The sequence below is a fragment of the Bos taurus genome, chromosome 10 (genome assembly GCF_002263795.3).
Source record: "Bos taurus isolate L1 Dominette 01449 registration number 42190680 breed Hereford chromosome 10, ARS-UCD2.0, whole genome shotgun sequence".
Classification (NCBI taxonomy): Eukaryota; Metazoa; Chordata; class Mammalia; order Artiodactyla; family Bovidae; genus Bos; species Bos taurus.
In genome coordinates, this window is record NC_037337.1 from 81,644,111 (window position 1) to 81,660,889 (window position 16,779).

The window sequence follows — 16,779 nt, forward strand, 5'->3', positions numbered from 1 at the left end:
TCCAATGAGTCAATTCTTCGCATGAGGTGGCCAAAAGTATTGGAGTTTCAGTTTTAGCATCAGTCCTTCCAATGAACACCCAGGACTGATCTCCTTTAGAATGGACTGGTTGGAACTCCTTGCAGTCCAAGGGACTCTCAAGAGTCTTCTCCAACACCACAGTTCAAAAGCATCAATTCTTCGGTGCTCAGCTTTCTTCACAGTCCAACTCTCACATCCATACATGACCACTGGAAAAACCATAGCCTTGACTTAGACGGACCTTTGTTGGCAAAGTAATATCTCTGCTTTTTAATATGCTATCTAGGTTGGTCATAACTTTCCTTCCAAGGAGTAAGCGTCTTTTAATTTCATGGCTGCAGTCACCATCTGCAGTGATTTTGGAGCCCAGAAAAATAAAGTCTGACACTGTTTCCACTGTTTCCCCATCTATTTCCCATGAAGTGATGGGACCGGATGCCATGATCTTCGTTTTCTGAATGTTGAGCTTTAAGCCAACTTTTTCACTCTCTTCTTTCACTTTCATCAAGAGGCTTTTTAGTTCCTCTTCACTTTTTGCCATAAGGGTGGTATCATCTGCATATCTGAGGTTATTGATATTTCTCCCAACAATCTTGATTCCAGCTTGTGCTTCTTCCAGCCCAGCATTTCTCATGATGTACTCTGCATATAAGTTAAATAAGCAGGTTGACAATATATAGCCTTGACATACTCCTTTTCCTATTTGAAACCAGTCTGTTGTTCCATGTCCAGTTCTAACTGTTGCTTCCTGACCTGCATATAGGTTTCTCAAGAGGCAGGTCAGGTGGTCTGGTATTCCCATCTCTTTCAGAATTTTCCACAGTTTATTGTGATCCACACAGTCAAAGGCTTTGGCGTAGTCAATAAAGCAGAAATAGATGTTTTTCTGGAACTCTCTTGCTTTTTCAATGATCCAGCGGATGTTGGCAATTTGATCTCTGGTTCGTCTGCCTTTTCAAAAACCAGCTTGAACATCTGAGTATTACCTATCTCTATCTCTCTGCACACACATACATATGATGTTCTGCTTTGCTTTTATTTACTCTATATTATGAGCATTTCCTTGGCCCTGAGACCCCTTTGAGCCTGGATTAACAGTCTTTAGCATGTTGTCTCTGGGGGCATGAACCTTAAGCACAAAGCCTGAGCAGTCCCATTTCCTGGGATTGTGCCGGTTTGCCCAGCGTGCCCTGCAGGCTCTGCTGAGTGGCTCCGGCCTGTCCCTTGCCACCTCGTTTCCACAGGATAGGCTACTCAGATGGGATCTGCCAAGCGCAGAGGTAGATGTTCCTTTCCGTCAGGTCACTCATCCAGCATTTGAGGAAGATCTGAACTCCAGAAATGTCTGGACTGAAAGAAAAAGGTCCTCAAAAGTCAATTACAAGTTTTTAATTCTTAAAAGAAAGGCTTTTCTCTGTGCCTAGGATCTGAAAGGATTGGAAGAACCATTCTCTCTTTCTCTCTCTCTCAGGAGTGGGCTTGCTCCGGGTTTCCAGTCAGCTTCCTTTCCTGTCTGTAGAACCTGACATGGTTGTATTTACTTTTCTTTGGCCCCAGTTTGGGTCAACAGGATTTCTCCTCTGCCCAGAACAGCCTCACACTTGTGCAAAGTAAGATGTGAGCCTGGGCTCTGGACAGCAGTAATTAATCCTTGTCTGAGCTGCGCGGCAGGGACTCTCAGCCTGGAGACATGTGACAGCATCAGGTCTTATGTGGCACATGGCCGTCCCACGTGGGCTCCACTCTTTCTTCTCTTTTGTCTGTAAGTGACTTTGAAGGCCTTGGGTGTGTGTGTCTCTGCTTGTGTGTTTGGTGATCTGGAGCTCGGCACGCTGCACCAGGGTCTCAAGATGACAGTGGAAATAGCAATAAAAAGGAAACACACACGCCCCCACGTAATTTGATGACATAGCAGGACTGGGATTTCCTCTTCTGTTTGTTTTAGTCTGTGCTTGTTCAGCTCTCATCCCCAGGGCTTAGCGCTGTAAGGGAGTGGATTTCCTCAAGTGTTGTGGATAAAGTGTTTTTTTCCCCCTCTGTTATCTTCCTTGTCAGGATAAATTGCTCCACTCTTTAAGTAGAGATGAAGATGAGCCTGTGTGTATATGCTGTAGGATCTGGTCCAAGCAAGATGGGCATTAAAATGACATTTTCCTCCGTGATAATTCCATGACATTGAAAGTACACCCGTTTCTCCCTTTAGTTATCATGGAGCCATGAAGTAATTCAAAGGGGCCGAGAGGGTGTAATATGCCTGCCTGTAATACTTCTTGCTGTGTTTAGACTTTGTATGGAAGTCTTTTATCTTGGGTGGGCTGGGGTGAGGCAGTTTGGGGGCCCTTCTGTGATGATAAGGGGAGCAGTAAGAGGAAAAGGCTAGAGGCCTCAACTGCAAAATGGGTGAGTGGACAAACATCTTCTAACGGCAGAACGCCAACAGCAGCAACAGCACCAAGAATTCCAAGGGGTGGATGGTGAGGTGGTAGCCCTCTAGCGAGGCAAGGAGGGAGACTTGGCCAAGACCAGAGTCTGTTTTTCAGGTTAAGGGGTTCAGTGCCAAAGTGGGCTTTGGGGCCTCTCCACCACTCAGGAAAACTGGGGGGAGGACGGTGTGAGGGGTGGGGGCAGGATCCACGCTGGTAGGGAATCACCCGCACAAGTGACCCATTGTTGAGGGGGCAGGAGCGTCTGATCATGACCTCTGTGGGAACCATGGGGTTCACTAAACAGAGTGCCATTCCCCTCCTTTAAGGAACATTTTGTGATGTTAAAGGACTTACAGCTGACAATGCAGAGCAAATTTACGAGGAGAGGAAAATGAAGACTTCCAGAGTCATTGTTTTAGCAAGTAACTTAGTGAGCAGCTTCCCCCACCCAATGTTCTTAACCCTACACAGTTGAACCAGAGGTGGTGATTGTGCCCTACAAAAGAGTACTTGCTCAGGGCTCTTAGCAAGTGTGTGAGTGTGTGTACACACACGTGTGTGTGTCTGTACAGTGGACACACTCAGGCCTAAGCTCACAAACAGATGACCAGCCCTGTGGAGGCTATCCAACTCCTACCCTGCTGTTCTGGGCTGTGAGTTAGTAGTTTTATTTTAGCCACATAACAAGTTACTGAGGTATTTTGTAGACCAGCTTGGGAGCCTGACAGCTATATCTGGTATTGCCGTTTTGGAAAATGGAGTTTTGGATGTTTAATTGGTCTTTGCAAATCTCCCTATGTTCTGGTGCTTGTCTGACTCCTGCAGCCTGCTGAGTGGACCTGCATTCCCACTAGCATCTCTCTTAGAACTGGTATTTCCAAGTCTCTTCTGTCTGTTGATGAGAAAATGGCGTCATATCGGCCTTTACTCCCAAATTACAAAGGAAACAAGACCCTCATCTGCTCAAACACCAATTCCTCTCAGTCTCTACTTTGGGGTGCTTCCACAAACTAGTCATAATTTCCCCCTTTGCCTAAAAGGAACCTCACTGCTGGCAGTATGCATCAAGAGAACACCCGAGCCTGGGCCAATGGAACTGTTCCCAGCTGTTGCCAAAGCTGTTGGTTCAGTTGCCAGAGCAAGGCTGGGTTTCAGGCAGGCTGGGGGGTGGGGGGAAGGACCTGCCTCGCTTCTGTGTCTCTTGGTCACCTAGACCCTGAAATTGCTCTATGTACACCCAGAATCTCTCAAAGTGATCTTGAACTTCCACACCTCCTACTTTCCCCATAATCTCACTCAGCCTCCCGTGAAAATACTTCTATTTTGGGACTTCATCCTTCCAGCCAGAGGGGCTCAATTACTGCCCAGCACCTGGCTGGATCAGGACCAACCCCAGTCTTCTCCCACAATAGTCATTACCCCCAAGCCTGACCAATATCATCCCTCATTCCCCTGGATATAAACAAATGTCGCGTATCAGTAAAATGCTGCTAGTGGTGGGGAGAGGGCAGAGGACGGTGGGCAGGGCCAGGATGTGCAGGAGTCGTGTCTGGGCCATGTTGCCACTAGCCAGGATGCTCAGTGTTGTGTGAGATAGTTGCATTCTTAGAAAAACCCACGGAAAACTTGGAGCATGGCCCTAGGCAGAGCCTGTGGGAGCATCCAAGGGTAACCATGTAAGGAGCCACTAGCCTTGGTGGAATAAATTGCTCTTGCCGGGTAGAGAGATAGAGCGAATTTAGCAAACCCTGACTGCCAGACGTGTGTGTCATTGGGACGCAAGGTGGAGTGCCTAGAACAAAACAGGTCCTAAGAACACCTTCATGGTCCTCTGGGCTTTGAATCCCATGTCTGAGTTCTCTCTTGTAAATCGGCATCTCCTGAATGCATCTTGAATACAAGACCAATTTGTTGTTCCTTGTTAATACCATTGACTTAACCTTTATTTTTTTTTCCAGTGCTAATGGACTGAGAGAACTGAAAAAAAAAAAAATCTGGGTTCTGGATAGTGTACTGTTTATTTGATTTGGAGAGAGAGGAGTTTTTTATTTATGCTGGTGGCAGACTTTGAGGGATGGGGCATGGGGGATGGGCGGGTGACTTTCTCTATGCCCTCAGTTCCATTGGCTGGGATTTAGTGACTGGAGTGTTGCAAGCAGGAAACAAAAATAAATGCTCTGTGTCTCTGATCAGAAGGCTTGACACCCTGTAGGGCTAACACCTAAACAGATTTTAAGCTAAAGGATTCCACTCATTCAAAGAAATGTTTTCATCCCTACCTGTCCTCTGTATCTCCTTCTTCCTTGCTGACACGCATGCTTGTGGCACACCCCCTTTCCCTTCCTGCTGCTGCTGCTAAGTTGCTTCAGTCGTGTCCGACTCTGTGCGACCCCAGAGACGGAAGCCCACCAGGCTCCCCTGTCTTTGGGATTCTCTAGGCAAGAACACTGGAGTGGGTTGCCATTTCCTTCTCCAATGCATGAAAGTGAAAAGTGAAAGGGAAGTTGTGTCCGACTCTTAGCGACCCCATAGACTGCAGCCTTTCAGTCTCTTCCATCCATGGGATTTTCCAGGAAAGAGTGCTGGAGTGGGGTGCCATTGCCTTTGCCTTCCTAGCCTTGCGGAAATCCGGTGGGGCTGTGATGGAGAGCACAGACCATCTCCTCTGGGCAGCAGCCCTACAGCTACCTGGTTCTTGGTGCTTTAATCTCATCCAGTTGTCTCAATTGGCCACTTCCTTGGCCCACATATGCCCCCTCTTTTCAGGATTCCTCTTGTTCTTCTGTTCAGCCATAGGAACTTTTGAATCAGTGTTTTCGTTGTCTTTCAGATCCCTGCCAGAGATTCTAAAGCTCCCGTCTGATCTTCTGATTTTATCTTTTACTTTCTTCACTGGCTTCCAATTCTTCAAGGAAAAAAAAGACAAATGGACGTTTCAAGACCCTCCATGATCTTACCCCCACCCTAGCCCTAAAGCTTTGTATCCTCTATAAATGGTCATTTCAAAACTATGTTTTGAATTTTGTGCTTAACTTTTGTGCACCTTTTGTTGCTGTTGCTCAGGGTGCCTTCCTGCTTGGGGAAATCCTTTGCCACCCAGATTCAGCCCCTTTTCTGAGAAATCTTCCTTCTTCCTTGTAGTCTGTGTTAGTCTCTTGCTCTGTCTGCTCTGCCCCCAACACTCAGCATGGGTGCTCAGTTATTCTTTGCTGAACGAATGCCTCCTTTTCCTTCCTCTCCTGTCTTCTCTCTCTCAGAGTTAGGCATTTCACATCTTGGATTTCCGGGCACCCCATTTTCAAATATTCTCTCCTTTCGTCTGTTTGTGACTCAGGCTTTGCTTCCTGGTTGCTGATTTGGAAAATGTTGTCCCGATGAAGTTAGCTGTACACATGTCCATCTTGGCAACTGGATCAACTTTTGGGGGCAGGGCCTTGGTTCTTGTTTATTTTCACAATCCCCAACACACCTTGCATGATGCTTGGTCATTGAAGGGAGTGGGCAGAAAAATTTCCAGAAACCTCTTTGTGTGCCTGTGGGAAGTTTCATGCCTTTTTTTTGCGGGGGGGGGGGGGGGGGGGGGGGGTTGTGCTTTTCTCTCTCTCTCTCTTTTTTGTTTATTGAGATATGATTTACATCCAGTACACTTCCTCCTTTTTAGGTGTACACTTTGATGTTTTTAAACAAGATTATGTAGTTGTATCAGCACCACCATAATCAAGATAGAGCATATCACCACTTCTCCTTTTCTCCCCCTACGTCCAGTTTCCAGCAATTGCAGATCTGATTTCTATTTGTATAGTTTTGCCTTTTCCAGAATGTCACATAAATGGAATCAGACAGTATGTAGCTTTTTGTCTGGCTCTGTCACTTAGAAGAAGGCTTCATATTTTAGAAATCTGATGGCCTGGGCCCTAACTCACGCTTGATTTGTGCTCGCCATTCTGATAGGCTGGCATGGGGCATGGCCTGGGGATACGGATGGGGTCTGAGTCAGGAGGTTTACCTTTGCAACCTTGTTAGTGCTTCTTTCCACCCAGGGTCTCAGCTGCTTTGTTGAACCCACTGACCACCTCCTCACCCCTCCCCAACAATGGCACCTGGTGTAAGACAGCCTTGTCTCCTGGGTCCTGCTTGATCATCTCCAGAGCTGTGGGGGACAGAGTGGAGGAGGGAAGCTGGGTGGACAAGCCGGGGTGGCCACGGAATTCCTCCCTTGGGGAGGGGGTGGGGCTGGGGTGACGGGGGTCAGGCCTCTCCTGGCTAAAACAACACAAGCACTTCCAGCTGCCCAGCAGCTGGAGGGGGCCGTCTGCTTTCCCTCAGCAGCATGAAAAGCCCTTTAATCGGCATGCTGTTGTCAGGCCCTGCCGGGGAGGTGTGGAGAAGAAGAGCAGACACCGCCACGCTGCAGCCCCCACCCGCTTTGACCTCCCTTATCTCCCCTCCTCCATCTCTGGGACTGCTCTGAGGTGCCCTGAGCGAGGCCCTCCTGTGCACCTGTGTAAATGCGGGGGCTGTGAGGTCAGGGAAGGGTGAGAGCGCGGGCAAAAGTGGGGATGTGGATTTTCAGGGCCAATGATGGATTAGATAGTGGGTGGGTGAGGGATGTCTTCATGTGACTCGGCTCCTCCTCGTTCCCAAGGACGCGGCCCCCGCCCCAGAGAACAGGGCCGAAACCCGGTTCTGCAGATGGCGAAGCCGGTGACAGCAGGCGGACAGGGCCAGCTTGGGACAGGGCCGAGCTGCAGCTGGACATCCTGGAGTGTGCTTCTTGACTTACTGGCTCCATGAGTGGCCTTTCCCCCTCTTCCAGTAGTAGATTTATCTCCCAGAAATGCTTTTTAGTGCCTGAGTACTAAAACCTTGAGCTGGACTTGGACTTACAAACATAAGGAGGAAAAAATTCCCTCCCTTAGGAAAGCTCTCTTTGCTTGCAGAACCAGTCTCCTCTCCTGTCCACCAGAGGGGCTACCACCAAGAACCCTGCCACTGATACCAGAGCTAACAGCAGAGCTCCCTTTGTCCCACCCACCCCCACTCCTGCCCACCTCCCCAGCCAGCCTCCAGGGCTCAGCCCTGACCATCCTGCCTTGAAGGAGGCCATGTGGTGTCATAGAGAGAATCTGGGCCACTGAGTCAGACTTATAGATGTATTCTGCCACTTACTAGCTTAACTTGGCTGAGCCTCAGTTTCCTCTTCATTCATTCAATCAATAGATATTTATTACACACCCACTTTGGGTAAGGCCCCTGCCAGGCACTGGGGATCCAGCAGGGTGACACCCAGCAGATCATGGTTCCTGCCTGCAGGGAGCAGTGGCTTAGTGGGGAGGAGGGGGCACGAAATGCATAATTAAATAGTTGGTCATTTAATTTCAATCGTGACACAGGCCACAGTGGACAGTAGAGGGTGTGTGGAGGCTTATCATAGGGTCCTGACCTAACAGAGAAGACCAATGCCTTGAGGAAACTGCATTTGCATGGAGATTGGAAGGATGAATAGGAGTTTATGAGGTGGAAACACAGTCCAGGGAAAAGGGTCCACACATGCCAAGTCCTGAGGCAGGAAGGAACAGTGTGAAGGGCCAGGGATTTCTACCCGGCTGGGGGGCCTGGCCCTGGAAGCCTTGACTGTGCCTGTTACCTACTCATCAGGCACACGGGGAAGGCTCCTTCTCCTTCTCTTCCTTCCAATTCGACATTAGCATATTGGGCTGGGACACTCACCATTATTTACAACGTTGAGTCTATGGAAAAAAAGTAAATTCAGGGTGTCAAAAATATTTTTTGTAAATGAATCTGCCTTTTGTTTTTACTCAAGTACATGCATATTATAGCTGCCAGAAAAACCAGAGTGCTAATCACATTGGCTGTTAAATTGTCAGGGTTTCCTGCCTTAACGTACACATTTCAGGCTTAGCAACCTTGGGCATCTCAGATTACTGCCTGTCTTGTGGGTGACGTGAGTTATCTGGGGGGTGGAGTGACTTCCAAGTTTTGTGAGGAGGATTCTCAGGCTAACGCCAGTTTCACTGGGAATGAATTCCATGGACACTGTCTCAGCCACTCAGCTGCATTCTTTTCAATGGCTCAGGAAATTTTTTCCTCCTTAATTCAAGGGGCAAGTCCTGTGGTTAATGTATGGCTTCCTTTATATAATAGATGTTTCTTTAAAAAAAAAGGAAAAAAAATTTGCGAGTGTTAAGCATTTGGTGGTAGTTTGACAAAGAATATCTCTTTTTACAATAAGTGATAGAAAAAGGAGCTTCTTTGGGATATCTTTTAGGTAAGGTTTGATATTCCCCCATCCATTCTTCAAACATGTGTTAAACAACTGCATTGGATCAGGCTCTGGCTTAGGCCCTGTGTGTATAGAGAGGAATAAGACACAGTCTTTTCTAGACATGTACATACATAAATGTTAACGGAGTATGTAGAAGGTTTTGATAGATGTGTGAAGACAGTGTAGCAGGAGGTCTGAGGAAGTTAACAGTGGTGTTTAAAACATGAAAGCGTTTGCTTCTTAGAGTGGTAACTTCAGTTAGTGTGGAACTGGAACTTGGATGGGGAAAAAAATTTGGTGACAGAAAGTTAGACATCTAGATAAGAGATTAAGGATTGAAAGAAATCAATGTGGATAAAAGAAGAAAGTCTTCTGGAGAGGGAGACCTAACCAGGCCCTCTGCACCTTCAGCCACTCCAACTAGGCACCAGTGTGTGAAGTCACAGTGGGTGTTCCAGCCCCAGCCAAGCTCCCAGCTGAATGAAGCCTGTGCGTTATCTCAGCCAAAACCATGTGGAGCAGAAGAACCATCCAGCTGAGCCCAGCCAACCCACAGAATTGAGAGACATGATGAATAATTTGGAGCCACTAAGTCTGGGGATGGTTTGTTTTGTAGCAATCTATAAGTGAAACAAAAAAGTTAAAAGTGAGTAACTGAAGCTGTGTTACAAATGAATTTATTTTTAAAAACCCCAAATTATTTGAGTTTGGCCTGTGATTTTTGAGTCTGATATCATAAAGAGGAGCTTCCTTGGTGGCTCAGTAGTAAATAATTTGCCTACAATGCAGGAGACGTGGGTTTAATCCCTGGGTCCAAAAGACCCCATGGAGAAGGAAATGGCAACCCACTCCAGTATTCTTGCTTTGGAAATCACATGGACAGAGGAGCCTGGTGGGCTACAGTCCATGGGGTTGAAAAAAGTTGGACACAACTTAGCGACTCAACAACAACAACATCATAAAGGGAATGCTGCTTGCTCTTCCAAGTTGTGGATCTCACACTTCCAGACCATTGCTTTGTATAGTATGGTTCCTGCCCCACTTTCTTCACTTGAGAAAACTATAGAAGTAGGCATGTTACTAGCAAAATGCCATTTTAGAATTTTAGATGCTGGTGAAATCAGCATGGTACAGGTAGAACTGTGAATCCAACTCCCTATTATAAAGAATCGAACATCTCCTCCCCAATGGAAACTTAGGCTGCCTCTGTTGTTCCCTCTGTTGTCATGGAAACTTGGCAGTCTGTTAAACCCAACACAGTTTGTGGTAGTGGAATGGTCTCCCTGAGCAAAAGCTGTGGCAGGGTTTACATTGTACTCTGCTGGAAACTGAGGGCAAGGATCAGCATGTACACATTTCAGACAGAAGGGACTGTTATCTAATATTGATTTCATTTGCCCACGTCTCTTCTCTGGTGAAGATAGTCCCCATCGGTAGCTTAATTTTCCAGTAGAAAGGATGGATTGTTTAAATATATTTCAAGTGCTTGTCCTACTTTACAAATGTGAGCAGAACACGAAAATTGTGCGTGTTTGCTTTGGAACCACTCACTCCCCAAGGAGAGAGGGAGGGAATAGGAGCCATTTGCAAATGCACAATTGTCTTGGCCTCTTTTGTCTGGCTCCCATATTACACAATCATACTTAACATAATTATTTTGTTTTTGTTGTCCTTTGGTGAGGAAGAAGGAAGGGTTGTGAAGATTTTTATGAAAATGCTGTTTCTTCCTCAGAGGGAAATGGTTTGCTTCTTTGGGGAGACGGTTTGCCTCTGCTTAACTCCAAAAATTTCCACCGACTCTGGTTGCTCTTGAGCCCACAGCAGACTTCTCTGGCCCGGGAGTTCAGTCCCAGCAGGGTGACTCAGACTTTGAGTTTTGTCTGTGTGCTGGGAGAAATGACCCAGTCATGGGTGGTGCTGGGGACTTCCATCCTGTCCCTCCTGTCTTCTGAAGAAGAGAGGAAAAAATCTGCCTTTGTGACTTTAGGTGGACTGTGTTGAACTGCTGGGATGTTCTCTTGTTGAAACCTATAAATAATAAATTCATGTTTTCATGTCCAGTTTCCAAATGCAGAAATTATCTCAGAATCTGCTTATTGGTCTAATCTGTTGTACCTTGGCTCAACTAGGAGAAACTCCAGCGAGGGTGAGCCATCGCGTCCCCATTCCCTATCCCTTGCAATAGCTGTGCTCTTGAATCTGGCAACCACTAGCTACATATAGCTATTCAAAGTTAACTAAAATTAAATGCAACCAAAGATTTAGTTCCTCAGTTGCATTAGCTATGTTTTAGTGCTTCATAGCCACACATGGCTTGTGGCTTCCATAAACTAGATGGCACAGACATAGAGCGTGTCTGTCATTGCAGAAAGTTTTACTGGGCTCTGTGGCTTTGTTGCATTGCAGAGTCCCAAGGATGAAATCTTCTCTTCCTCCAGTGGTTTCCTATTCCCTTGTTAACATGGTCAATGTCAAGTTGCTTGTTCTCGATACCCTAGAGTGCAAGCTCATTGAGGACAGGACTATGCTGGTTGTGTTCTGTTTTCCATACCTTGCAGAGCAGGGCGCATCATAGAGCTTGGTTGTTAAGTATAGAACTAGATCAGTGGATGACCGAACAAACAGTGTCCTAGGGCCCCTGGAGGTTTGGGTGATTCTATTAGGGCCTGGTCATTCTACTGTTCCAAGATATGGAAGCGACTTGTGTCCATCAATGGGTTAATGGACAAAGAAGATGATACACACACACACACACACACACACACACACACACACAATGGACTACCACTCAACCATAAAAAAGAACGAAATGTTGCCACTTGCAACAATGTGGCATGGACCTGGAGGGTATCATGTTTAGTGAAATAAGTCAGGTAGAGAAAGACAAATTATTGTTTGACATCACTTATATAATAAAAAAGAAACAGGCTCACAGATATAGAGAACAAGCTAGTGGTTACCAGTGGGGAGAGAGGAGAGAAGAGGGGTGAGATAGAGGTAAAAGGTTAAGAGGTTAAAAACAACTATGTATAAATTAAATGAACTAAAAGTGTATATTATACAGCACAGAGAATACAGACAATGTTTTATGAAACTATAAATGGAGTATAATCTTTAAAAATTGCGTATCACTGCATTTTCTACCAGAAACTTATTCAGTATTGTAAATCAACTATCAGTTCAGTTCAGTCGCTCAGTCGTGTCCGACTCTTTGTACGACCCCATGGACTGTAGCATGCCAGGCCTCCCTGTCCATCACTAACTCCCAGAGTTTACTCAAACTCATCTCCATTGAGTTGGTGATACCATCCAACCATCTCATCCTCTGTCGTCCCCTTCTCCTCCTGCCTTCCATCTTTCCCAGCATCAGGGTCTTTTCAAATGAGTCAGCTCTTTGCATCAGGTGGCCAAAGTATTGGAGTTTCAGCTTCAACATTAACTATACCTGAATAATAATAATAAAAGCTCCATTTTATAAAACTCATCTTTTTTGGGGGGAAAGCAATCACAAACACCCACAGTTCCTAAAACAGATAAAGATGAGACACCACAAATGATTGGAGACGGTCTTTAGCAATGGTCCTGGGCTGTTCTGTTACTTTTTCACTTGGCCTTGGGGGCCAGTCGTTTCTGGATGGACCCTTTTGGGAGCTCTTCTGAAGCCAGGAAGGATCTCGGGGAGAGGGGAGAGCAGGTGGAGCTTATTCTGAAGCTGCCTTTAACCTGTCCATCTCTAGGCAGTGCTCTCTGAGTTATGAAGCAGGTCTCTGGCACAGCTGCCGTGGCATTTCTGTTGGCCCAAAGCAAACCATTTCCAAACTAAATTTATGGCCCATAGTTCACCACCACGGGGATGCCCGTATCTCCCCTCTCCTGTGAGCTACAGAGGAAACAGCAAGGCAATGCTCAATCCCTCTTTTTTGAAGGTGAAGAGAGCCATATGAGGAGCTACTTACAGCAGGTTTAAAGTGCATGGAGGGCAGGGCTGTCCTAACTGAGTCTTCAGCAGCTGGTGTCTTACATTGCAGTAAGCTCTTGGGTAAATAGTTTTTGACTTGGAAATCCAGTTTATTTGTTTAGTTTTCCGTGATGGTTAATTATAAGATATTGAATGTAGTTCCCTGTGCTATACATTCCGGCCTTGTTGTTTATCTATTTTATATATAGCAGTTTGTATCTGCTAATCCGAAACTGAATCCAGTTTTTCAATTGGGTTAGAGTTTCTGTTTGCAGTGTTTCTCTACAATATTGCCAGGCAGTGTGGTATAGTGGTTAGAAGTTGTGGCTCTGGAGCCAGGCCCTGGGTGTCAAGTTCAGCACTGACCCTGCCTCTTAGGACTACTGTGGAGGTTACATTAGTTAACATATCATAAGTGACATATTATTATCAGCTCTTATCACTCTTCAGACAAGGTCTGGCTACCAAATTTCTCTGTGACCAAGGATGAGTTTCTTGACTTCCCCAGGCGTTGGAAGATACTGATATTTCTATCCTTGTGTGATTGTGAGAGCCAGCCCTTCCCTAGCTCGTGCAGATTGACATGCAAAGTTGCTAACAAACAGGTCTCGCTTTCTGTGAAGTAACCCCGACTCCCATGGACCAGGAGAGAGCGGTGGGATAGCAGTGTCTTGACCTGCTCTGGGACAGTTTTGAGGCCACTGGCCAGCCTGCAAGCCAGGGTGTGAGAGCATTGATCTCTGGCCAGCGCCGGCTGCCCACCAGGCAGGATGACGGAGCCAGGTGGCTGCTTTTCCAGGCTGCACACAGATTAGGAGTGGGTCTGAGGGAGGGAGAGAGACTTCGAGGCCAGCTCTGCTGGTTGCAGCCCCCTGGGTCCTGTGCCCACCCAGGTGCCCACGACCAGGGCTTCTAAGCCTGAATCATTCAGCTGGACCTTGGGTCCCAAGTTTTCCCTGGTGCCCAGTTGGTCCAAGGCTGGGAAGGCAGGAGTGGCAGAGGGGCCTGGGGAGGGGATGGTGAGAGAAGAGACCCACCTCTCAACCTCAGAGATAACTTAGGTTCTGAAGTGGAGCTAGGGCAGGAGGCTGTGGCCCACCTCGACCCACCATGTTTTGAGGGAGGAAGGAGGAAGCTCAGAGAGGAGGGCCTGGGGGCGGGGTAGGGGAGTGGCCCAGGGACCCCACCCCACCCCACCCCCGCTCCCCACCAGGGATGGCAGGAGCCTGGGAGACCATGCCTATCATAATGTCGTGTGGGAAAGACCGCTGCAGGGATGCGTTTGCCCCCAAATAATCAAGTGCCCCAGCATGGCACTGGATGCCAGAGATGTGTTCACAGGCTGAAAGAGACAGTCTCCTTGTCTTCTTGGTGCTCAGAGTGGGGGATTCCATTGCTAATCAAATCCCACAAATCAGTTTGTCCTCAAACTGTGGTAAGAGCCCTGAAGGAAAAGTAAGGTGTGAGAGGTTTTTATAGGGGGACCCGTCCTCACCTGTGAGAGTCAGGGAGAGCCTCCCAGATGAGCCCAAATCTGAGCAGCAGCGGGAGGAAAGGGAGAAGGAACAGTGTGTCTAAAGGCGTACGGCAGGGGTGGGGGGCGTACTTGCCTGGTGGTCCAGGGCCTAAGCCTCTGGGCTCCCAATGCAGGGTACCAGGGTTCAGTCCCTGGCCAGGGAACTAGATCCTGCATGCAGCAACTAAGACTTGGCATAGCTGAATAAAGAAAGGAAGAAAGAAAAGAAAATATTAAGTAAAAATAAAGGCCTAGGGGTAAGAGCCAATGGGACCTGGAAGGCAGGCCAGGGTGCCCCACTAAGCAGTGAGCAGAGTGAGGTCAGAGCAGGAACAGCTGAGGCCAGAGAAGGGTCAGACATGCCAGGGCAGGAGACCCTGTGAAGGTCCCCAGGGACAGAGGGGCACCACCCAAGGGTCTGAAGTGTGGACGACACTGCCTGCCCCTCTCTCCGTCTGCTCATCCCTCCTCTGTGGCAGCCTGGGGGCGTGGCTGCCTCGGGAGATGACTACATACGACAGATTTTTTACCTGGGGACGTGCTTAGTCGCTCAGTCGTGTCCGACTCTTTGCAACCTGTTGGTCTATAGTCTGCCAGGGTCCTCTGTCCATGGGATTTTTCAGGCAATAATACTGGCATGGGTTGCCATTTCCTCCTCCAGGGGATCTTCCCAACCCAGGGATTGAACCTGAATTTCCTGTGTCTCCTGCATTGCGGGTGGATTCTTTACCCGCTGGGCCATCACATGTTACCTGGGGACACTAAGACACTATCAGGACATTCCCTTTGAGCTTTGGACAGGACTCAGGCTGGACGTGTGAGTGTGGCTGTCCAGAGCATCTGAAGAGAGGCTGCATCGTGCTGTCTATCCTGATAAGCCTGTGTGTGCAGGGTGGTCTCAGTTCAGTTGCTGCTTCCCCGTGCCGAGCAGCCAGCATCCAAGCGTGTGGTCAGGAGAGTGGGAGGGACTGGGTTTACAGCTGGGAGGTGGTCTGTGTGTTCACTGACAGGCTTGGACTCTCTTTGGATTTGGCCAGTATGGGCCATGTGCTCCTTTGAAGGGAAGGGTACTGCCTCTGGACCTCCTTTGGATGTTCTGGAAAAAGATCAACAAGTTCTCATCTATTTGCTTCACACGAAGGGCCTGCAGATAGAAATAGGGGGTGCAGTCATACCTTTTCCAAACCTTTATGAGCGTGGTGTGATTATCCAGTCAAATCTAACATCACTGATGGCCAGAGGTGTGTGCACCACATTGCCATGTGCCACGATGGGCTTTTCATTCTCTCAGTTCACTCTGACAAAGAGCCTTCAGTGTGTCCGGAGCTCTGCTATAGAGGGATGAATGAAAGTGGATCCAGTTCTCAAGGCCCATGCAGTCTAATCATGGGTTCTTCAACAGAAGCTCATGGGTTGTAGAATCCAGTTATTATTTTCCAACTGTATCCTACAGTTGTGAACAGGGGTTCACCGAGAAGGGGGTCCATGGTCAAATAAGTTTGAGAGATACAGCATCATATATGCTCTTGATCTGGTTAGCTATTGCTCTGTTTCAGACTACTCAAACCTTAATGGCTTGCCGCATACCTGAAACATTATATATCAACTGTACTTCAATAAAAAGAATTTTAACTTAATGACATAACTTATCATTATCTCTCACAGTTCTGGTGGGTCGACTGGGCTCAGCTGGGCGGGTCTTGCTTGGGCAGGGCTCTCTCAAGCAGTTGCTCCTTTTCATCTCTGTTAGTTACAATGAAGTGACTACTGAAGTTAGACTCATTTGAAGGCTTCTTCACTCACATGTCTCTGTGCCTGTGTTTGTTGGGCATTTCTCTCTCCACTCGGTTTTGCCCCGTGCTAGCTTGGGCTTCCTCCTAGCATGGTGGTCTCAGTGTTGGGCTTCTTACGTGGTGGCTGATTTCCCCCAGGCTGAGTGTTGCAAGAGACCTGGGAGGAGGCTGCAAAGCGTCACGTGACTTTGCCCAGAAGTCGCACAACATCACTGCCACAGCATGTTATTGGTTAAGCAAGTTATTGAGGCCAGTCCAGGTTCAAGGGAAGACTCCACACTCAATGGGAAGAGTAGCAAATACTTTACAGCTATCTAATTTACTGTACCTCTGGGAGATTAATAATGCATAAGAATGTACCAAAGGTGTCTGGGAAGTCCTGCCATAAAGAAAACTTTAACTCAGCATTTCACAATCTGATGATGACGTTCATGTTAAATTAGGAAATTCCCTTCTCATAGAAAATTACTTAACCTGTATTCTGGCAGAGAGCAGTAGGCAGAAATGGAAGGGTGATAGATTTGGGGGCTCAGTAATACTTTCTAGACAATAAAACTTTCCAAAGATAGAGAGTAGAGATTCCTGGTGCATTCCTGGTTTGGGGAGGTACCCAAGTAGGGCCAAGTGCAGAGACCATCAGTGTGGACCAGAGGCTGAAGTTCCCGGTGGTGAAAGCTTGGACTTGACCTCTGACCAGTCTAGGTTCAGACTCGCCACTTAGAACTGTGTGAAACTGGGCAAGTTACCTCTCTCTAGGGCTTCAGTTTCCTTATCTAAAA

The 16,779-nt window shown here is 47.4% G+C and overlaps 1 protein-coding gene across 6 annotated transcripts in view; it reads left to right on the forward strand.

Annotated features, from left to right (window-relative positions):
• Positions 1-16,779, forward strand: part of SMOC1 (SPARC related modular calcium binding 1) — a 146,119-nt gene that overhangs the window by 50,800 nt on the left and 78,540 nt on the right.